Source organism: Phyllobates terribilis, unplaced genomic scaffold (assembly GCF_046119375.1).
Source record: "Phyllobates terribilis strain yellow unplaced genomic scaffold, ASM4611937v1 Scaffold_9__5_contigs__length_417890890, whole genome shotgun sequence".
NCBI classification, from domain to species: Eukaryota; Metazoa; Chordata; class Amphibia; order Anura; family Dendrobatidae; genus Phyllobates; species Phyllobates terribilis.
This window is the reverse complement of record NW_027362769.1, coordinates 244,826,283-244,850,728: the sequence shown is the minus strand read 5'-3', so window position 1 is coordinate 244,850,728 and position 24,446 is coordinate 244,826,283.

Genomic DNA, 24,446 nt, shown 5'->3' with positions numbered 1-24,446 from the left:
GCATTCACCAAACGGACTAAATAACGTAACAGTTTTATAAAGCGGGTCGTTTCGGACGCAGTGATACCAATTATGTGTACTTTTTGTGTTTATTTTTGTTTTATCACAAACACTGCATTTTGAGCGGCGAAATGGATTTTAGTGATTTGTGTGCACTTTTTGTGTGTTTTTTTTACTTTTTTACATATTTTATTCAACTTTTTCACTAAGTTCCTATGGGACATGTGTAATTTTCACTTTGATAGCTGGTCTCATACTCTGCAGTACCTCTGTACTGCAGAGTATGAGACCTGTCAGTGAGTCACTGACTTACTGACTGTGCCTGTGAGATCCAACTTATTGCTGGATCCCACAGGCCACCGTACCCTGGGATCATCACATGATCTCAGGGTACTATGATAACCATCGAGACCCACGATTCTCATTGCGGGGGTCCGATGGTTACTAAAGGGGTATTGCGACCCCCTGGTAAGCACTTAAATACCGCTGTCGTCACGATTGACAGCGATATTTAAGGGGTTCATTGGCCCCGATCGGCATTGAGACCGGCCGGGGTTGATAGTGCAGGGTGTCAGCTGTTATGCACAGCTGACACCCGCAGGAATCGCCTCCGCTGGGCAACGCTATACACTTATCCACATTGACACATTTTCACGGCGCTGTGGAATAACCTTTATTGCCAGACATAAAAATGCATTACAACGGTCGTTAAGGGGTTAAACAAACTTTCAAGCACATAACCAGTGCCTATAATCAGCCAGACATTAGAATCAACCAAACATGGCTTATAAGTTTAGATGACCTCCTGTCAACTAGAGGCACCTAGTTAGAAATCAATATTAGTCTATACAAACCATGTGCCATTGTGTACCAAACCACACTGCCCAGTATCACAATGCGCGTTTTTCGTGCAGCTTTGTCAGCTGACACAATGGTACACAATGAAATGATTGTCTATGCTATTACTTTCTGTGATATATGGGACACTAATATGCTTTACTGATGTGTAAGCACACTGCTCCACTTTTCTGTTTTTAATGGGTTTTTAAGGGGTGTTTTATGGGATCTTTTTGCTCTTGTATTTGTTAAATTGACATAATAAAGATTAACCCCTTTACACCCGAGGGTGGTTTGCACGTTAATGACCAGGCCAATTTATACAATTCTGACCACTGTCACTTTGTGAGGCAATACCTCTGGAAGGCTTCAACGGATCCCCCTGATTCTGAGAATGTTTTTTCGTGACATATTGTACTTCACTATTGTGGTAAAAAATTTTCGATATCACTTGCATTTATTTGTGAAAAAAATGGAAATTTGGCGAAAATTTAGAAAATTTTGCAATTTTCAAAATTTGAATTTTTATGCCCTTAAATCAGAGAGATATGTCACACAAAAGAGTTAATAAATAACATTTCCCACATGTCTGCTTTACATCAGCACAATTTTGGAACCAAAATTTTTTTTTGTTAGGGAGCTATAAGGGTTAAAAGTTGACCAGCGATTTCTCATTTTTCCAACAAAATTTACAAAACCATTTTTTTAGGTACCACATCACATTTGAAGTCACTTTGAGGGGCCTTTATGACAGAAAATACCCAAAAGTGACACCATTCTAAAAACTGCACCCCTCAAGGTGCTCAAAACCACATTCAAGAACTTTATTAACCCTTCAGGTGCTTCATAGGAATTTTTGGAATGTGGAAGAAAAAAATGAACATTTAACTTTTTTCACAAAAATTTTACTTTAGACCCAATTTTTTTTATTTTCGCAGGGGTAACAGGAAAAAATGGACCCCAAAATTTGTTGTGCAATTTCCCCTGGGCACGCAGATGCCCCATATGTGGGGAAAAACCACTGTTTGGGCGCACGGCAGGGCTCAGAAGGGAAGGAGCGCCATTTGACTTTTTGATTGTAAAATTTGCTTGAATAATTAGCGGACGCCATGTTGCGTTTGGAGAGCCCCTGATGTGCCTAAACAGTGGAAACCCCCCACAAGTGACCCCATTTTGGAAACTAGACCCCTCAAGGCACCTATCTAGATGCATAGTGAGAACTTGGAACCCCTAGGTGCTTCACAAATTGATTCGTAAAAATGAAAAAGTATTTTTTTTTCCACTTTTTCATTTTTACGAATCAATTTGTGAAGCACCTGAGGGTTCCAAGTGCTCACTATGCATCTAGATTGGTGCCTTGGGGGGTCTAGTTTCCAAAATGGGGTCACTTGTGAGGGAGCTCCACTGTTTAGGCACATCAGGGGCTCTCCAAACGCGACATGGTGTCCGCTAACAAATTGAATGGAAAATCGGCTCAAATTGTTAGCGGACATCATGTTGCGTTTGGAGAGCCCCTGATGTGCCTAAACAGTGGAAACCCCCCCACAAGTGACCCCATTTTGGAAACTAGACCCCCCAAGGCACCTATCTAGATGCATAGTGAGAACTTGGATCCCCCAGGTGCTTCACAAATTGATTCGTAAAAATGAAAAAGTGGAAAAAAAAACACTTTTTCATTTTTACGAATCAATTTGTGAAGCATAAAGAGTAAGGGACCTAACTACAGGAATACATTAAGCAACAATATATTTTCTTATTTAGGTGTTGTAGGAAAGCCTGGTTGGCTAGGATTAAATCCTAGCACTACAGGCCCTGATTATGTGCAGCTGGATAGCTATGACTAGAACCAGGCCATGTATTCACTGGTTAGTCAGCTGGGGGAAGCTGAGCAGAATGAGTTGTGTTGGAACTGGAAAGAGACAAGCCAGAATCTCTCTGAGAAGAGACAGCACAGGCTATGTGCACCAAACTGCAAGTATCACTGGTTGCTATGAATGATACCTGTTTTGTGTGACCATCGAGTAGCTCAGCCGTGTCTGAGTAGCCAGGGTCTGTATTGTTTAGTTAGCACCTAGACAAGACTAGGGAATTTATGTTTATGGTTTTGTTTTTGGTAGTGTACAACCATTGGAAATAAACTTTCCAATTTTGTTTCTGAGATAAAAACCTTGTGGCTTTGTGTTTCAAACGGCTACCCAAGAGCGTGATTCCCTATAGTGTGTATAGGGAGAGACTAGTTAGGCCACCTGCACACACTGAGTATTTGGTGAGTTTTTACCTCAGTATTGGTATGCCAAAACCAGAAGTGGGTAAAAATGCATAAGTGGTGTTCGTGTGTAGGGGGAGGAAGGGATGATGAAGACATCGTGTCAACAGGGGGTTGACATGATATTGTTTGTAGTTTGATATATTGATGTAGATGTGTGGTTATTTATTTGTGTGATAAAAAGGTTGTATTTTATCCCTATGGCTGGTTTTGTGGTATTGTGGTTTTGTGCCTTATTTGTGTTTTTTGTGGTTTTGTGCCCTATTTGTGTGATAAAAAGGTTGTATTTTATCCCTATGGCTGGTTTTGTGGTTTTGTGGTTTTGGGCCTTAAGGCCGTCCCTGGGAATGAGGGAGGTCTGTCCACTAGGGGAACCATACAGAGCATAGGGATATAGTTTGCACTACACAGGGACAGTGGATAGTTAACAGTGTTGGAATTAGCTGAGTTTTTAGAGGTGGGGTTAGAGGAGTTTTTATAGAAAATCTTTTCCAGGTTAGGGAGTTCTAGTTCAATTTCAAGGTGAAGTGAAGTCTAGTCAGTGAAGGAGAGTGGAGTGGAGAAGCAAGGCTAGACATCACAGTGCTAGCAGGTTCCGAGGAACTAGATGCAGCAGAGCTGGAAGGGTGCTGACAGTGCCAAATCTCCCCACAGCATAAGGGCACATCTGGAGCTTCGTCTGGATGCCAAGACAGTCTTGAGCCTGAGGCCCAGAATAGGTATGGAGAGTCATACCCCTGTTTTCCCTGCGAGGAAGATGTCAGCCGGGTCACAGATGAAGGGAAGGTTGATGAGCCTCAGGGAAGCTGCTATGTTCGTTAAGAGGTCGCTAGGGCCAGCCGAAGCAGTTGGGCTAGGAACAGGTCAGGCATAAAGGAGACAAGGAATGATAGTTCACAGTACAAAGGGAACATCACCAAAAAGGGACTCTCTCTTAATCTGTACAATGCAGCCATGTGTAACTGAATTGCACAGTAAAGTTGAACCTGTTAACCCGGACCCAAGGTCTCTTGTCTTGTCTGTAGCCGGAACCAGTCCCATGGACGGGGAGGTAACAAGGACTCCCGAATCAAAAGTGAGTAAAGAGCAAACTCCACAGCACAACACACTCCACTCAAATTCCTGTTTAGAAAAGGGGTTTCAGGGCAAAGAGAACTTCCGGCCCACAGCAAACCGGCCCTGTGCCCACCTTCAAGTGTTTCTATTATACTTTCCTCTGATTGTTCTACTCCTGTTTTTTTACAAATACTGAGGTAAAATACTCAACACATACTCAACGTGTGCACGTGGCTTTAGTCTTAGTGAGTGCGGCAGGGAGAAACAGCTGGGACCTGACTTGGACTAGTCATGAGAGACACATAGTTCCCTCGGTCTATTTTCAAAGTATGTATTTGTACACATCCAGTGTCAGATTCAAGCTGCCCATGGTTTGGACAGCACACATTAGATGACAAGTTTCCTTTAAATGTGAAACTCAATATCATCTATGTATTATTGTATCCTGTATAAAGCAAGATTATTTTTGTATTAATTCTTCAGATAAGATCTTTGCTTTGCTCCCCAGGGAGACAAGATATTAACATTTTTCACTTTCAGATTAAAACCACCAGTGGCTCTAGGCAACGTTCAAGTGATGTGTCCTTACTCCTAATATGTCATGCCTGATTACTCATGGATATACTCCAAATTGCTTGATATCCACTGAAGAGTGAGTACTTTTTCAGTGCGAAGGTCAAAAGCCTATTCCATCAAATCTGGAGTTTGTTTTTCATATTTTGTATGACTTTCCAATAAACATGAGCAGCTAATGTCTCCATGAAGTGGATACAACATGGAAAGAAATTCACATTGCCTGCCGCATGAAGCATTATGAATACTGTATGCTCATGGACATTGCTTTAATGAGGTTTTCTTCTTATGGATCACACACAGAAAGAAAATAACGTACATGATAACACACCTCTTACTGTAAATGATACAAATATTATATGTGCATTATGTTGATATAATAATATAGACTGTTGAAGTGATGGTGCATTATGTTGTTATACGGTATAATATGCACTGTATCTGCTTATAAGGGAATCTTACATGTCAGCTAATTAGTGGTCGACAAAGGAAAAAGAATGTCCCGCAAAAGTGATTTGTGACAGAACTGTTCTGCTGAAAGAAATAAGTAATGCCCCAGTAGAGCAGCTCATCTCTGTATGAATGTGATGTTTGTTCAAATATTAATTCCAATAGAAAATATGCTTTGATGTATATTAAAAATATGCTAAAAAGTAATAAAAGGGTGGTCAAGCTAGATAAAAATGCCCCCACTTCCATTTTAATCTAACAGGTGACAGCTTCGTCTTCCCTCCAGAGATAAGCAGATCTTTTGAAAGTCAAGTTCCCAGGCTTCAAGAGTTTTCCAAAAAATGTTTATTTATGGCAAATAAGTCTCAATACAAGAATTCTTGTAATTGCTCAGAAAACACACATGGGAAAGAGAGAACCCTGCTGACCACAAGAATTTACACTCTACATGAGAGAGAGAGGACCCCACTGACCATAAGATCTTACACTGTACAAGACTGAGGGAGAGAAGACATCCTGACCATAAGAGCTTACAGGCTACAGGAGAGAGAGAGAGAGAGAGAAAGAACCCCGATGACCATTGTTATGCACACGCCCGGACTGACTGGCGTGCCTGGAGGGGCGTAACTAAGTATCTACCCGATCCGACCAAGGTCGCACGACGGCATACGATGCCTGTGCACCAGGTCAGACCCCGGACACGGCTGTTGACCCACACCTGGGAATACAGGAACAGGCAGGTTAGAGCACAGGCTGGGTAGGGTCCAGTACAGACTAGGAGACAGGTTCAGAGCCGTAGATGCGGTAATCAAGCAGAGTAAAGTGAAACCGCAGGTGCGGTGGACAAGGCTGAGCAAAGCGAAACCGCAAGTGCGGTGGACAAGGCTGAACAGAGCGAAACCGCAAGTGCGGTGGACAGGGCTGAGCAAAGTGAAACCGCAAGTGCGGTGGACAGGGCTGAGCAGAGTGAAACCGCAAGTGCGGTGGTCAGGGCAGAGCAGAGCGAAACTGCAAGTGCGGTGGACAGGGCTGAGCAGAGTGAAACTGCAAGTGCGGTGGACAAGGCTGAGCAGAGCGGGCAGAAACCGCCACAGCGGTAAGTCAGGCAGAACAGAGATAAACCGCCAAAGCGGTGAGCAAAGACAGAGCAGAGGGGACAGGGCTCTGTTCACACGGAACAGACAGGAAGGGAAAAGCAGAACCAGATACACACAAGGTACTTGCAAAGAAGCAGCGAGTGGGCTCCAAACTCACAAACAGAAGTACAGCGACAACAAGTAGGAGTTAGGTGCCGGTTCAGACTTTGCAGAAAAAGAGAGGAAACAGACCCAAAACAGGCAAGAGGCCAGGAGACAGTTCAGACAAGAACTGTACTGCAACAAAATACAGGAACGAGCCTAGGTAAAGCCAAGTGCTGGTTCAGACACTGCAGCAAAAAGGAGGAAATGGACATAGAGACAAAACAAGTAACAGGTTAGGAGACAGTTCAGACAGGAACCGTTACTGCAACGAAATACAGGAACGAGCCTAGGTAAAGCCAAGTGCTGGTTCAGACACTGCAGCAAAAGGGAGGAAACGGACATAGAGACAAAACAGGTAACAGGTTAGGAGACAGTTCAGACAGGAACTGTTACTGCTGCGAAATACAGGAACGAGCCTGGGTATACGGCCACCAGAGGCAGAAACGAACAGGCTAGGAGCGTGGTCAGACAGGCCTGGAAATACAGCCTCCAGGAAGGCAGACAAGCAGGGAAAAACAGAACAGGTCCTGGCACATTCAGAGTCTAGAAGCACACTAAATGTTAAAGTTGTTCAGGCATCAGCTTCCAAGTGAAGCTGGTTTAAATATCCAGTGACTGACAGCAATAGGCTGAGGACGCATTAAGGGTGTGCCCACAGCAGCTACAAGAATCAGGACAAACAGACAGCATGGAAAGAAGCCAGGCTAGCAGACTGGACTGATGATCAAGTTTGCGATCTTGCATAGTGAGAGATGGTGCACTATGCAAGCCCGCCACCAGGTATGTTACAACCATAAGAGATAACACTATGAAGGAGAGAGAGAAAGAGAGGACCCTGTTGATCATAAGAGCTTACACTCCACATGCGAGAGAGAAAGAAGATCCCGCTGACCGTAAAAGCTATAGGAGAAAGAGAGGACCCTGCTGACCATAAGGGCTTACACTCTACAGGAGAGAGAGAGGGGATCCCACTGACCATAGAGAGAAACTTTCCCAGTGACTCTGGAGATGGGAAACGACTGGGCCAGCCATACAAAAAGTGCTCTGCTGGGAACCGCTGATCTGTGATGGCCAAGGCATAGATTGTACAAAGTATGATAATCCTTAAGATGCCATAGCTGCAGGGCACAATGGGGAAGCCCACGTGGCTACGAAAAATTATATTAGACTGTGACATACAGAAGTAGTGCTGTTGCAGAGTGTGACAGTCACAAGTAGTGCTGTTGCTTTAAAAGCATTCAGCAACTATTAGAAGTAGCAAAAGCATATGAGACAGGAAATGTTGTGCTCCAGAAGCATCCAGCAACTAGAGGGGTTAACACAGTCACAGGAGACAGGGAGGGTTTTAGCAGAGCCCCAGGGGGATTGTGGGGAAGTTGTTTACTGTCTGGATGGAGCCGAAGAGAAAGGTGGTGTGTGTGTTCTGCTTCTGACAGGAGTGCCCCTGTAAGTGAAAAGGATTCAAGTTAGGAGTGAAGCTAAGCACAGGTCAGGTAGAGTTCCTGAACTAGCAGTGCAGAGTATTGTCAAGCAGAAAGATAAGGACTGTAAGAAATGGTGTCACAGGGATCATCTCCCTCAGCAAACCCTTCCCCCTCCTCCATCTCACTGTGCTGTGAAGAATGCTGTGTTCATTAATGTGCCTTTTCATTAGAACTGTGCTGTCCTGTACTACTGGAAAAACTGTGAACTGCTGTGCTGCTAAGGAAACTGTACTGTTTGTCACTGGAACCTGTTGCTGATAAGACTTAACTTGCACTGGCTGTGCGGCTTCTTACTAAATGCTACTGTTCTACCATTTATGAGGACTCTTGTCGAGTGTGTCTGGTCAGCAAGTGAAACTACCTACGTGTCTGTGCCTGAGGGTCAATACCCCTGTGTGCCTGAGAGAAGCTGCAGCACATGGTCTATGGTCGCCCTAAGTAACGGTTCCCCCAGGTTTCCAAAGAATTCATGTAACCTGTCTTGTCCCTATCTGAACCTAGCGGCATTCGTGTAACAAGACACTCCCTGATGCTTCTGCTTCTGGGAAATGGTACCAGGCAATTTTTTTTGCGAGCAGAGAATCCAATCTCAAAGTGTTCAAAATCCGGTGAAACTGTGAATTTAAGGAAATTCATCTTGGATTCGATCCTCTGGAAATCTATTCCCTCAACTCTCCTCTCTGTGTTTGTTTTGTTTTGCAAGAGAGGCAGACTGTCAATACCTAAGCCAGCTCCCTTCTATCTGTACTTAATCCATGACTGAAAGGAGGCTGGCTTAGCTATTCTGGTGAACAGGCAGGCAGCTCCTGCAAGCAAGTCACCAACTCAAGATGGGACAGGAAACTCTTTTCTTTTATGAGAAGAAGCAAAAGTGGAGATGTGGGGATCAAAGACAGGGACTATAAATGTGGCATTGTTGGACTTCCCTCATAAAGCTATAATCAAGCTGTCTAATAATTCTGCACACCTTGATAAAGGGAGTTTATATCATTAGCCCACACCCTCCCTCATTACACAAATACACATCACCTGATCGGCATCATCCAATAAGCATTCAAGTTTATACAACTTGAAGTTGGAAATCTGCATTAAAATTATGATATGGTCAAAATACTCACATAATAATTGTGCACACAGTGTAGATTATATCTTGATGCAGCAGCACACATTGTCGTGGCAACTAGAGATGAGCGTTGTTCGACTCGAACTGTTCGCCAATCTCAAATTCGAGCTGTTTTGGGCGGTGTTCGAGCCATTCGGCGAACACGAACGATTTGAGAAAAATTCGGCTGTTCGAGGTTATGTTCGATAACTGTTCGTGCACCAAAATCATAACTGGATTTTTTCTCAGTAATGCTGAAAATTAATGTTAATACGCAGTTTGAGTGTACAGCGGGGTGGGGGGAGGGGCAGGGGATGGATCTCTGCAGGAACAATGAAGATCTCCATTTTTTTTTCTCTTACCCGCATTTACAGTGGGGAGGTGCAATCTGTCCGCCTATCAGCAGCGCACACACTGAGCGAACTGCTGTTTTTCACACAAGCAAGGGCATGTGTCATTGGCAGTGTATGTCACATGTCCTTGCCCTATAAGACCAAGCCATTTTCCCCGTCGCCACCATTTTCTCACTGCTGCAGCTGCGTGTTAGACGGCACCGCTGTTGCTGTGTGCGCTATACCTTGTTAATTTCAAGCCAATTTTCGCACAAATCTACAGATAGCTTGGGAGTAGGGAATAGTTGTGATTGCAGTCCTTTTAAGGACTAGGTTACAGCATTTCCTACGACTTTTATCAGGCAGGTCTGTGCTCTTAAATAGATAGATTGTGGGAGTAAAGACTAATTGTAATTGCAGTCCTTTTCAGGACTAGGTTACATCAGTTCCTATCAGTTTTTGCCAGGCAGGTCTGTGCCAGTGCTGTGCAAGTTTTTTTCACAGCATTTGGCTGAATCTAGCAAAGCTAATCCTTTTTGGCCTATTGCAGAGTGTGTTAGTCAGTGGAGTAGCCTATCTGTGTTGCAAGATATACCACCTGTGTATAGAATACCAATTTTTTTACTGCACCTATTGAAGTAAAATCTTTTGGGCATAGCATCATTCTATTAGTCCATCTATACTGACCTCCATCAGGTTGCAAATTGAATATAATTTTTTTCTGCATCTAGCTCTGAAAAAATATTTGGGCTTCTAGCAGTGTGTGGGACTTGTTCTATTAGTCCATCTATACTGACCTCCATCAGGTTGCAAACTGAATATAATTTTTTTCTGCATCTAGCTCTGAAAAAATATTTGGCCTTCTAGCAGTGTGTGGGACTTTCTCTATTAGTCCATCTATACTGACCTCCATCAGGTTGCAAATTAAAAATAATTTTTATCTGCATCTAGCTCTGAAAAAATATTTGGCCTTCTAGCAGTGTGTGGGACTTTCTCTATTAGTCCATCTATACTGACCTCCATCAGGTTGCAAATTAAAAATAATTTTTATCTGCATCTACCTCTGAAAAAATATTTGGGCTTCTAGCTGTGTGTGGGACTTGTTCTATTAGTCCATCTATACTGACCTCCATCAGGTTGCAAACTGAATATAATTTTTTTCTGCATCTAGCTCTGAAAAAATATTTGGCCTTCTAGCAGTGTGTGGGACTTTCTCTATTAGTCCATCTATACTGACCTCCATCAGGTTGCAAAATGAATATATTTTTTTTCTGCATCTACCTCTGAAAAAATATTGGGCTTCTAGCTGTGTGTGGGACTTGTTCTATTAATCCATCTATACAGACCTCCATCAGGTTGCAAACTGAATATAATATTTTTCTGCATCTACCTCTGAAAAAATATTGGGCTTCTAGCTGTGTGTGGGACTTGTTCTATTAATCCATCTATACAGACCTCCATCAGGTTGCAAACTGAATATAATTTTTTTCTGCATCTAGCTCTGAAAAAATATTTGGCCTTCTAGCAGTTTGTGGGACTTTCTCTATTAGTCCATCTATACTGACCTCCATCAGGTGCAAATTAAAAATAATTTTTATCTGCATCTAGCCCTGGAAAAATATTTGGCCTTCTAGCAGTGTGTGGGACATTCTCTATTAGTCCATCGATACTGACCTCCATCAGGTTGCAAATTAAAAATAATTTTTATCTGCATCTACCTCTGAAAAAATATTTGGGCTTCTAGCTGTGTGTGGGACTTGTTCTATTAGTCCATGTATACTGACCTTCATCAGGTTGCAAACTGAATATAATTTTTTTCTGCATCTAGCTCTGAAAAAATATTTGGCCTTCTAGTAGTGTGTGGGACTTTCTTTATTAGTCCATCTATACTGACCTCCATCAGGTTGCAAATTAAAAATAATTTTTATCTGCATCTAGCTCTGAAAAAATATTTGGCCTTCTAGCAGTGTGTGGGACTTTCTCTATTAGTCCATCTATACTGACCTCCATCAGGTTGCAAATTAAAAATAATTTTTATCTGCATCTACCTCTGAAAAAATATTTGGGCTTCTAGCAGTGTGTGGGACTTGTTCTATTAGTCCATCTATACTGATCTCCATCAGGTGGCAAACTGAATATAATTTTTTTCTGCATCTAGCTCTGAAAAAATATTTGGCCTTCTAGCAGTGTGTGGGACTTTCTCTATTAGTCCATCTATACTGACCTCCATCAGGTTGCAAATTAAAAATAATTTTTATCTGCATCTAGCTCTGAAAAAATATTTGGCCTTCTAGCAGTGTGTGGGACTTTCTCTATTAGTCCATCTATACTGACCTCCATCAGGTTGCAAATTAAAAATAATTTTTATCTGCATCTAGCTCTGAAAAAATATTTGGCCTTCTAGCAGTGTGTGGGACTTTCTCTATTAGTCCATCTATACTGACCTCCATCAGGTTGCAAATTAAAAATAATTTTTATCTGCATCTACCTCTGAAAAAATATTGGGCTTCTAGCTTTGTGTGGGACTTGTTCTATTAGTCCATCTATACTGACCTCCATCAGGTTGCAAACTGAATATAATTTTTTTCTGCATCTAGCTCTGAAAAAATATTTGGCCTTCTAGCAGTGTGTGGGACTTTCTCTATTAGTCCATCTATACTGACCTCCATCAGGTTACAAATTAAAAATAATTTTTTTTCTGCATCTACCTCTGAAAAAATATTGGGCTTCTAGCTGTGTGTGGGACTTGTTCTATTAATCCATCTATACAGACCTCCATCAGGTTGCAAACTGAATATAATTTTTTTCTGCATCTACCTCTGAAAAAATATTTGGGCTTCTAGCTGTGTGTGTGACTTGTTCTATTAGTCCATCTATACTGACCTCCATCAGGTTGCAAACTGAATATAATTTTTTTCTGCATCTAGCTCTGAAAAAATATTTGGCCTTCTAGTAGTGTGTGGGACTTTCTCTATTAGTCCATCTATACTGACCTCCATCAGGTTGCAAATTAAAAATAATTTTTATCTGCATCTAGCTCTGAAAAAATATTTGGCCTTCTAGCAGTGTTTGGGACTTTCTCTATTAGTCCATCTATACTGACCTCCATCAGGTTGCAAATTAAAAATAATTTTTATCTGCATCTACCTCTGAAAAAATATTTGGGCTTCTAGCTGTGTGTGGGACTTGTTCTATTAGTCCATCTATACTGACCTCCATCAGGTTGCAAACTGAATATAATTTTTTTCTGCATCTAGCTCTGAAAAAATATTTGGCCTTCTAGCAGTGTGTGGGACTTTCTCTATTAGTCCATCTATACTGACCTCCATCAGGTTGAAAATTAAAAATAATTTTTATCTGCATCTAGCTCTGAAAAAATATTTGGCCTTCTAGCAGTGTGTGGGACTTTCTCTATTAGTCTATCTATACTGACCTCCATCAGGTTGCTAATTAAAAATAATTTTTATCTGCATCTAGCTCTGAAAAAATATTTGGCCTTCTAGCAGTGTGTGGGACTTTCTCTATTAGTCCATCTATACTGACCTCCATCAGGTTGCAAATTAAAAATAATTTTTATCTGCATCTACCTCTGAAAAAATATTTGGGCTTCTAGCTGTGTGTGGGACTTGTTCTATTAGTCCATCTATACTGACCTCCATCAGGTTGCAAACTGAATATAATTTTTTTCTGCATCTAGCTCTGAAAAAATATTTGGACTTCTAGCAGTGTGTGGGACTTTCTCTATTAGTCCATCTATACTGACCTCCATCAGGTTGCAAATTAAAAATATTTTTTTTTCTGCATCTACCTCTGAAAAAATATTTGGCCTTCTAGCTGTGTGTGGGACTTGTTCTATTAATCCATCTATACAGACCTCCATTAGGTTGCAAACTGAATATAATTTTTTTCTGCATCTACCTCTGAAAAAGTATTTGGGCTTCTAGCTGTGTGTGGGACTTGTTCTATTAGTCCATCTATACTGACCTCCATCAGGTTGCAAACTGAATATCATTTTTTTCTGCATCTAGCTCTGAAAAAATATTTGGCCTTCTAGCAGTGTGTGGGACTTGTTCTATTAGTCCACCTATACTGACCTCCATCAGGTTGCAAATTCAAAATAATTTTTTGTCTGCATCTAGCTCTGAAAAAATATTTGGCCTTCTAGCAGTGTGTGGGACTTTCTCTATTCGTCCATCTATACTGACCTCCATCAGGTTGCAAACTGAATATATTTTTATTCTGCATCTACCTCTGAAAAAATATTTGGGCTCCCTAGCTGTGTGTGGGACTTTCTCTATTAGTCCATCTATACTGACCTCCATCAGGTTGCAAATTAAAAATAATTTTTATCTGCATCTACCTCTGAAAAAATATTTGGGCTTCTAGCTGTGTGTGGGACTTGTTCTATTAGTCCATCTATACTGACCTCCATCAGGTTGCAAACTGAATATAATTTTTTTCTGCATCTAGCTCTGAAAAAATATTTGGCCTTCTAGCAGTGTGTGGGACTTTCTCTATTAGTCCATCTATACTGACCTCCATCAGGTTACAAATTAAAAATAATTTTTTTTCTGCATCTACCTCTGAAAAAATATTGGGCTTCTAGCTGTGTGTGGGACTTGTTCTATTAATCCATCTGTACAGACCTCCATCAGGTTGCAAACTAAATATAATTTTTTTCTGCATCTACCTCTGAAAAAATATTTGGGCTTCTAGCTGTGTGTGGGACTTGTTCTATTAGTCCATGTATACTGACCTCCATCAGGTTGCAAACTGAATATAATTTTTTTCTGCATCTACCTCTGAAAAAATATTTGGCCTTCTAGTAGTGTGTGGGACTTTCTTTATTAGTCCATCTATACTGACCTCCATCAGGTTGCAAATTAAAAATAATTTTTATCTGCATCTAGCTCTGAAAAAATATTTGGCCTTCTAGCAGTGTGTGGGACTTTCTCTATTAGTCCATCTATACTGACCTCCATCAGGTTGCAAATTAAAAATAATTTTTATCTGCATCTAGCTCTGAAAAAATATTTGGCCTTCTAGCAGTGTGTGGGACTTTCTCTATTAGTCCATCTATACTGACCTCCATCAGGTTGCAAATTAAAAATAATTTTTATCTGCATCTACCTCTGAAAAAATATTGGGCTTCTAGCTGTGTGTGGGACTTGTTCTATTAGTCCATCTATACTGACCTCCATCAGGTTGCAAACTGAATATAATTTTTTTCTGCATCTACCTCTGAAAAAATATTTGGGCTTCTAGCTGTGTGTGGGACTTGTTCTATTAGTCCATCTATACTGACCTCCATCAGGTTGCAAACTGAATATAATTTTTTTCTGCATCTAGCTCTGAAAAATTTTTGGCCTTCTAGTAGTGTGTGGGACTTTCTCTATTAGTCCATCTATACTGACCTCCATCAGGTTGCAAATTAAAAATAATTTTTATCTGCATCTAGCTCTGAAAAAATATTTGGCCTTCTAGCAGTGTTTGGGACTTTCTCTATTAGTCCATCTATACTGACCTCCATCAGGTTGCAAATTAAAAATAATTTTTATCTGCATCTACCTCTGAAAAAATATTTGGGCTTCTAGCTGTGTGTGGGACTTGTTCTATTAGTCCATCTATACTGACCTCCATCAGGTTGCAAAGTGAATATAATTTTTTTCTGCATCTAGCTCTGAAAAAATATTTGGCCTTCTAGCAGTGTGTGGGACTTTCTCTATTAGTCCATCTATACTGACCTCCATCAGGTTGCAAATTAAAAATAATTTTTATCTGCATCTAGCTCTGAAAAAATATTTGGCCTTCTAGCAGTGTGTGGGACTTTCTCTATTAGTCCATCTATACTGACCTCCATCAGGTTGCAAATTAAAAATAATTTTTTTTCTGCATCTACCTCTGAAAAAATATTGGGCTTCTAGCTGTGTGTGGGACTCGTTCTATTAATCCATCTATACAGACCTCCATCAGGTTGCAAACTGAATATAATTTTTTTCTGCATCTACCTCTGAAAAAATATTTGGGCTTCTAGCTGTGTGTGGGACTTGTTCTATTAGTCCATCTATACTGACCTCCATCAGGTTGCAAACTGAATATAATTTTTTTCTGCATCTAGCTCTGAAAAATTTTTGGCCTTCTAGTAGTGTGTGGGACTTTCTCTATTAGTCCATCTATACTGACCTCCATCAGGTTGCAAATTAAAAATAATTTTTATCTGCATCTAGCTCTGGAAAAATATTTGGCCTTCTAGCAGTGTTTGGGACTTTCTCTATTAGTCCATCTATACTGACCTCCATCAGGTTGCAAATTAAAAATAATTTTTTTTCTGCATCTACCTCTGAAAAAATATTTGGCCTTCTAGCTGTGGTGGGACTTGTTCTATTAATCCATCTATACAGACCTCCATTAGGTTGCAAACTGAATATAATTTTTTTCTGCATCTACCTCTGAAAAAGTATTTGGGCTTCTAGCTGTGTGTGGGACTTGTTCTATTAGTCCATCTATATTGACCTCCATCAGGTTGCAAACTGAATATAATTTTTTTCTGCATCTAGCTCTGAAAAAATATTTGGCCTTCTAGCAGTGTGTGGGACTTGTTCTATTAGTCCACCTATACTGACCTCCATCAGGTTGCAAATTCAAAATAATTTTTTGTCTGCATCTAGCTCTGAAAAAATATTTGGCCTTCTAGCAGTGTGTGGGACTTTCTCTATTCGTCCATCTATACTGACCTCCATCAGGTTGCAAACTGAATATATTTTTATTCTGCATCTACCTCTGAAAAAATATTTGGGCTTCTAGCTGTGTGTGGGACTTTCTCTATTAGTCCATCAATACTGACCTCCATCAGGTTGCAAATTAAAAATAATTTTTATCTGCATCTACCTCTGAAAAAATATTTGGGCTTCTAGCTGTGTGTGGGACTTGTTCTATTAGTCCTTCTATACTGACCTCCATCAGGTTGCAAACTGAATATAATTTTTTTCTGCATCTAGCTCTGAAAAAATATTTGGCCTTCTAGCAGTGTGTGGGACTTTCTCTATTAGTCCATCTATACTGACCTCCATCAGGTTACAAATTAAAAATAATTTTTTTTCTGCATCTACCTCTGAAAAAATATTGGGCTTCTAGCTGTGTGTGGGACTTGTTCTATTAATCCATCTATACAGACCTCCATCAGGTTGCAAACTGAATATAATTTTATTCTGCATCTACCTCTGAAAAAATATTTGGGCTTCTAGCTGTGTGTGGGACTTGTTCTATTAGTCCATCTATACTGACCTCCATCAGGTTGCAAACTGAATATAATTTTTTTCTGCATCTAGCTCTGAAAAAATATTTGGCCTTCTAGTAGTGTGTGGGACTTTCTCTATTAGTCCATCTATACTGACCTCCATCAGGTTGCAAATTAAAAATAATTTTTATCTGCATCTAGCTCTGAAAAAATATTTGGCCTTCTAGCAGTGTTTGGGACTTTCTCTATTAGTCCATCTATACTGACCTCCATCAGGTTGCAAATTAAAAATAATTTTTATCTGCATCTACCTCTGAAAAAATATTTGGTCTTCTAGCAGTGTTTGGGACTTTCTCTATTAGTCCATCTATACTGACCTCCATCAGGTTGCAAATTAAAAATAATTTTTATTTGCATCTACCTCTGAAAAAATATTTGGGCTTCTAGATGTGTGTGGGACTTGTTCTATTAGTCCATCTATACTGACCTCCATCAGGTTGCAAACTGAATATAATTTTTTTCTGCATCTAGCTCTGAAAAAATATTTGGCCTTCTAGCAGTGTGTGGGACTTTCTCTATTAGTCCATCTATACTGACCTCCATCAGGTTGCAAATTAAAAATACTTTTTTTTCTGCATCTACCTCTGAAAAAATATTGGGCTTCTAGCTGTGTGTGGGACTTGTTCTATTAATCCATCTATACAGACCTCCATTAGGTTGCAAACTGAATATAATTTTTTTCTGCATCTACCTCTGAAAAAGTGTTTGGGCTTCTAGCTGTGTGGGACTTGTTCTATTAGTCCATCTATACTGACCTCCATCAGGTTGCAAACTGAATATAATTTTTTTCTGCATCTAGCTCTGAAAAAATATTTGGCCTTCTAGCAGTGTGTGGGACTTGTTCTATTAGTCCACCTATACTGACCTCCATCAGGTTGCAAATTCAAAATAATTTTTTGTCTGCATCTAGCTCTGAAAAAATATTTGTCCTTCTAGCAGTGTGTGGGACTTTCTCTATTAGTCCATCTATACTGACCTCCATCAGGTTGCAAACTGAATATATTTTTTTTCTGCATCTACCTCTGAAAAAATATTTGGGCTTCTAGCTGTGTGTGGGACTTGTTCTATTAGTCCATCTATACTGACCTCCATCAGGTTGCAAATCGAATCTAATTTTTTTCTGCATCTAACCCAGCCAATAGTTTTGGCCTAATACCACAGTTTGGCCACTCAGCTCTGCTCGGTTCCCATCCATTGCTTTTTTGTGCAAACAACTCCAGAGTTGTGAATTAGTTAACCACCAAAATGAGTGGAAAAAGGTCTGCTGCTGGTGGAAAGGGGAATAGGCGTGTTGGGAAGGGGAAAAAAGGTTGTGTCCGTGGGGTAGGTGTTAAAGCAACAGTAACATCTGCAGAAGAAAGACCATCTTCCAGCCAAACTAAAATGTCTACTTCTTTTAGCGGACAATGTGATAAGATCCCTTTCTTACGGCCACGCCAATCGCTACAAATTCCAGATGAGGCACAAAAACAGCAGGTGCTTCAACGGATATCAAGTGCTCCTTTAAGTGGGCTCTCCTCCACATCAACTTCAACATCACAAATACTCCAGTCCTCAAAGGTGTCACCCCAATCGCACTTGCTTCCTCACAGCTCCCAAATCTCCAGCTGCCCGTCTGAGTATGAGGTAGAACAGATGGTTGAGTCTGCAGAGCTGTTTACTCATACTATAGCCTGGGAATCAGAGGTCGACTCTAGCGCTTCTGTGAATCCAGATGAGGAAATGATCTGCACTGATGCCCAGAATCTTTATGAGTCGGATCCAGGACCAGACGCAGAAGGTTCTGACCATAATGTAGACCCTCATTCCCAAACTGTAACTCCTGTTGGTGGAGACAATGAGGAAGACGATGATGAGACTCAAATACCTGATTGGAGCGACAACTTTAGTTTTTTGTCAGGGCAGGAACAGGTTGGCTCTGAGGACGACGGGTGTGATAACGCACAGGGTGATGATGATGAGGTTGGAGATCCCACTTACTGTCAACCCACAGTCAGCCAAGAGATGAGGTCAGCAGAGGAGGTGGAGGAAGATGCTAGTGATGACGAGGTCAGGTTGCGCCTTCCTGGACAGAGACGTAGTACTGGAAGCACGTCAACAACTGCATCCTCAAACACAACTCTGCCTCTCACCACAAGTCGTGGTGGCTCTTCAGGTCGCATGGGTGCTAAGCCTTGCATAGCCTGGGCATTTTTTCAGATCGATAAAGATGACCCAACTCGTGTTATCTGTAACATTTGTCAGCAAAAGCTAAGTAGAGGCCAAAAAATACATAGTTTGAGTACTTCATGCATGAACCGGCACATGGACATGAAGCATAAGTTGCAGTGGGAAGCTCAGTGTGCTACAATGCGGCCTAGCCGGCCGGGCCAACCACCGTCTGCCATATCTTGTGCATCCGCGGCCTCTTCATCCTCTGTGACTGGGGGGACAGCAGTCACACCTGTTTTGGGGCGCAGACCTGCCACCTCTTTACCCGCAACAGCCAGCGTGATTGGCAGGTCATCATTTTCTTTGGAGGTGGTAACACCAGCTGGTGTTGAGCGCTGTCCGACATCGATAGCACCACCTTTGGATCAAGGCAACCTAACATGTCCGCCTGCATCTTCCTCACAGACCGGCAGTTTGCCGGGGACACCCTTATCAACCCCGTCTAAGCACAATAGCCAGCCCTCGGTCCCTCAGATGTGGACAAGTAAAAGACCATTTCCTCCTAGCCATGAGAAAGCTAAGAGGTTGAATTTCACCATCTGCAAGCTCTTGGCTACAGAAATGCTGCCTTTCCGCCTGGTGGACACAGAGGATTTTCGAGACCTTATGTCCGTCGCAGTGCCCCAGTACCAGATGCCCAGTCGGCACTACTTCTCAAAGAAAGGTGTGCCTGCACTCCACCAGCATGTCGCACACAACATCACCGCTTCTTTGAGAAACTCTGTGTGTGACAGGGTGCATTTCACCACAGACACTTGGATGAGTAGGCATGGACAGGGGCGTTACATGTCGCTGGCTGGGCACTGGGTAACTATGGTGACAGCAGGACAAGGGGCTGCTGTCCAAGTCTTGCCGTCCCCACGAGTTGTGCGTCAATCCTCTTTATGTCAAAGTTCCTCCACTGCTTCTGCCTCCTCAACCTCCTCTCGGTCTTCCACCTGCACCCAAAGCCTGTCTGGTCATGCCACAAGCTTTCTAACTGCGCAGAAGGGATCCTGCACACCTCCTTACTATGCTGGCAGTAGGGCTCAACGTCATCAGGCGGTTTTTACTTTGAAATGTCTGGGAAATGTGAGTCACACAGCTGAGGAGTTGTGGTCAGCTCTGGTGAACCAATTTCATGAATGGTTGTCTCCACTGGACCTGAAACCAGGGAAGGCCGTGTGCGACAATGCTGCAAACCTGGGTGCGGCCCTTCGCCGGGGCAATGTCACACACGTGCCTTGTATGGCTCACGTGTTGAACCTGGTTGTCCAGCAATTTTTAGCCCACTATCCCAGACTAGATGGCCTTCTGCAAAGGGCACGGTCGCTGTGTGCTCACTTCCGCCGTTCGCATCCCGCAGCTCAGCGACTTACATCTCTACAGAAGTCGTTGGGCCTGCCACTTCACCGGCTAAAATGCGATGTGCCTACCCGGTGAAATTCAACTCTGCACATGTTGCAGCGACTGTGGCAGCACCGACAAGCCCTGGTGCAATACGTTCTGACGTATAGCCTGGGCCAACGAGATCCAGAGGTGGAGCAAATCACGCTGGAGGAGTGGTCTCAGATGAGGGACCTATGCACCCTTCTGCACAGTTTTGAAATGGCGACGAAGATGTTTAGTGCTGACGATGCCATTATCAGCATGACTATTCTGGTGATTTACATGCTGGAGCACATGTTAAACAGAATTCGGAGTCAGGTGGTGGCACAAGAGGAGGTGGAGGAAGTAGAGGAGGAGGAGTTGTATGCGGAAGGGCTAACATCTGCAAGGTCCAGACGGTCGGCAGCACCAAGGCGGCAGGCATGTGAGGGTGGGGGAGATGGTTTTACCAGGGCGCATGGTAGCAGCCAAACTAGTGAGGAAGGTGCAGGAGCCCAGGAAGAAGTGGAGGACGAACTGATGGAAGACTCATCAGATGAGGGAGACCTTGATCACATCTCTGTTGTGCGAGGTTGGGGGGAGAGGACAGAGGAAGGAAGCATGATTGTTACCTCGCCACCAACACAAGAGGGACTTGGTGGTCCTGGATGCGCAACACACATGAGTGCCTTCTTGCTGCACTACCTGCAACATGACCCTCGAATTGTGAGAATTAGAAATAATCCTGACTACTGGGTTGCCACACTGTTAGATCCCCGGTACAAAAGTAAATTTGCCAAAATTATTCCTGCCATAGAAAGGGATGCACACATGCAGGAGTATCAGCAGAGACTGTTGCAGAATCTTACATGTGCTTTTCCACAAAACACCAGTGGTGCACGTAGTGAATCTCACAGTTCCAACTTGCCAACCGTGGGACCGTCAAGTGTTCAGCACTCAAACCGTAACAGAACCACAGTATCTGCTGGTAACATCAATTTTGCGGAATCATTTCACCACTTTTTTAGCCCATCCTTTGCAAGGCCACAGGAGACAAGAAGTCTGACACATAGTCAACGCCTAGAGACGATGGTACAGGAGTATCTCCAAGTAAACATTGAAGCCATGACTGTGTCACTGGACCCTTGCTCTTTTTGGGCTTCCAATCTGGATAAATGGCCGGAGCTAGCCACTTACGCCTTGGAGATCTTGTCATGCCCCGCAGCCAGCGTTCTGTCTGAACGTGTGTTCAGCGCTGCTGGTGGTGTGCTGACAGATAAGCGCACGCGGCTCTCCACTGATAATGTAGACAGACTCACGTTCATAAAGATGAACAAATCATGGATCCGAAATGACTTTTCTACCCCTGTGTCATCCTGGGGAGAGTAAAAGCTTGATGATTGGCTAAAATCACCCTACCAACCGTTTTAAGCTTTCAAATTACTAATCATGTTTATCTGTATCTTGGCTGGAAAATAATTTGGGCTTTGTAGCAGTGTGCAGCACTGATTCTATTAGGCCATCTATAATAAGCTCCACCAGATTTAAAATTACTAATCATGTTTATCTGTATCTTGGCTGGAAAATAATTTGGGCTTTGTAGCAGTGTGCAGCACTGATCCTATTAGACCATCTATACTAAGCTCCACCAGATTTAAAATTAATAATAATTTTTAGCTGCATCTAGCCCGGAAAATAATTTTTGGGCTCCGAGATGCGCAAGACACATAAGTGCCTTCTTGCTGCACTACCTGCAACATGACCCTCATATTGTCAGAATTCGAAGTAATCATGACTACTGGGTTGCCACACTCTTAGATCCCCCAAACTTTTCGATCAACCTTTTCATTTTAATAAAGACCAAAAAAATGGTCATTTTTGAAATTATAAGCATTAGCAGGTTATTAGAAACTGAAATCAAACAGTTTTCAACTCAAAACTTTTTTCTAGGTGATGTTACATTTTCACATAGGACCCCTTGTTCGAAAGGAGCTTCTGAACTCTCTCGTCCATTGAATTTGTCAGGTTTTGGATGGTTTCTGCTTCAATTGTTTTGCATGAGGACAGAATACCCTCCCAGAGCTGTTGCTTAGATGTGAACTGCCTCCCGCCAACATAGACACTCCTTTTGATGATGCTCCAGAGGTTCTGAAGGGGTAGAGGTCAGGGGAGCATGGGGGTCACACCATAAGTTTGTCCCCTTTTATGCCCATATCAGCCAGAGATGCAGATGTTTTATGTGCAGCATGAGATGGTGCATTATCATGCAAAAAATTGATCTTGCTGTGAAATACACGGTTCTTCTTCTTGAACCATGGCAGGAAGTGCTGTTTGAGAAAATCCACATACATTATGGAGTTCATCTTTAGCGCCTTCAGGGATCCTAAAGGGGCCGACAATCTCTCTCCCCATGATTCCAGCCCAAAACATTACTCCACCTCCTCCTTGTTGGCGCTGTAGCCGTGTTTGCGTGGGGTGTCCATCAACCAGCCATCCTCCACTCCATCCATCTGGACCATCGAGCGCTGCACGGCACTCTTCCGTGAACAAAACAGTTTTGAAATCAGTCTTCATGTAATGTTTAGCCCACTGGAGCCGTTTCTGCTTGTGTGAAGTGGATAGAGGAGGTCGACAGGATGGCGTATGCACAGCTGCAAACCTCTGAAGGACCCTGCATCTTGTTGTTCGGGGGATGTTGGAGGCACCAGCAGCTTCAAAAACTTGTCTGCTGCTATGACAAGGCTTTTTTGCTGCTGCTCTTTTAACCTGATGTAATTGCCTGTAGGAAAGAGTCCTCAATTTGCCCTTATCAGCACGCACACGTGTGTACTGTGAATCAGCTACATACTTCTTGATTGCCAAGACACTTCATCCTGATCATCGCACAATGTTGATTGTAGTCATGCCTTGACCTAAACACTCCACAATTTGTTGCTTCTCAGCAGCCGACACATCCTTTTTCTTTCCCATTTTGGCAGAAAATGTAGGCTGCTTAATAATGTGAGACAGCCTTCTTAAGTAGTCTTGCCTTTCATTGGACACACCTGCCAAACTAATTAGCACAGGTGTCTGCAATTGCTTACAGTGATATAAAGAGCCCTGACACACATCACCATCAATGAGTTTAACTGACAAACAAACAAATTCTTCCCTTATCACTCCTAAACACTTTTTGTATAATAATTTGGAACACAGTGTACATGTGCTTTTCCACAAAACACCAGTGGTTCACGTAGTGAATCTTACAGTTCTAACTTGCCAACCGTGGTCTGTATGGAGTTGTTCAATAAAGGGACCAAAATTAAGATAACATAGATGGGAGAGGTCTCTATGAATAGGAATTCCTAAGTATTTGATACCCTGTGAGGGCCAGGCAAAGGGAAAGTTGGACTGGATGGAATCCTATATGGATTTGGGGAGGGAGACATCGAGGGCCTCAGACTTCGCTGCATTGATTTTAAAATTTGACCATGTAACAAAGTGATCTATTTCAGCCATAACAGCATGGATGGATATATGTGATTGAGTGATATATACTAGGACATTGTTATGCACACGCCCGGGCTGAGCGGCGTGTGCGTGTGATTGTAGTGATTCCACTGGACCATGAACCGGAGAGTGCCTGGAGGGGCGTGACTAAGTATCTGGCCGATCCGACCAAGATGGCACGACGGCATACGACGCCAGTGCACCAGGGAGAAACCGGGCAGAGGAACCAGGTGCTACTCCAGGTCAAACTCCGGACACGGGGGTTGACCCACACAGGGATTACTGGATCAGGCTGGTTAGGCTGGCGCACAGACTGGAGGGTATAGGCAGGCACGACTGGTATGCAGGCAGGCGGGTAAAGGCAAGCGCAGCTAGAGTGCAGACAGGGAGGCACTAGCAGGTAGGAACACAGGCGGGATAGGACCCAGTACACACTGGGACTCAGGAACAATACAGGTAGAGGGGTACAGGCAAGCACAGCTAGAGTGCAGACAGGGAGGCACTAGCAGGTAGGAACACAGGCGGGATAGGACCCAGTACACACTGGGACTCAGGAACAGGCAGGTTAGGCTGGCACAGACTGGTGGATATAAGCAAACACGGCAGGTATGCAGATGGGTGGATACAGGCGAGTATGCAGGCAGGGAGGTACTGGCCGAAAGGACGGGCTGGAGCACAGAAAGGTTAAGACCCAGTACAGACTGGGTCACAGAACCGCAGATGCGGTAGACAACCACAGCAGAGAGGGAACGCCCGAAGCG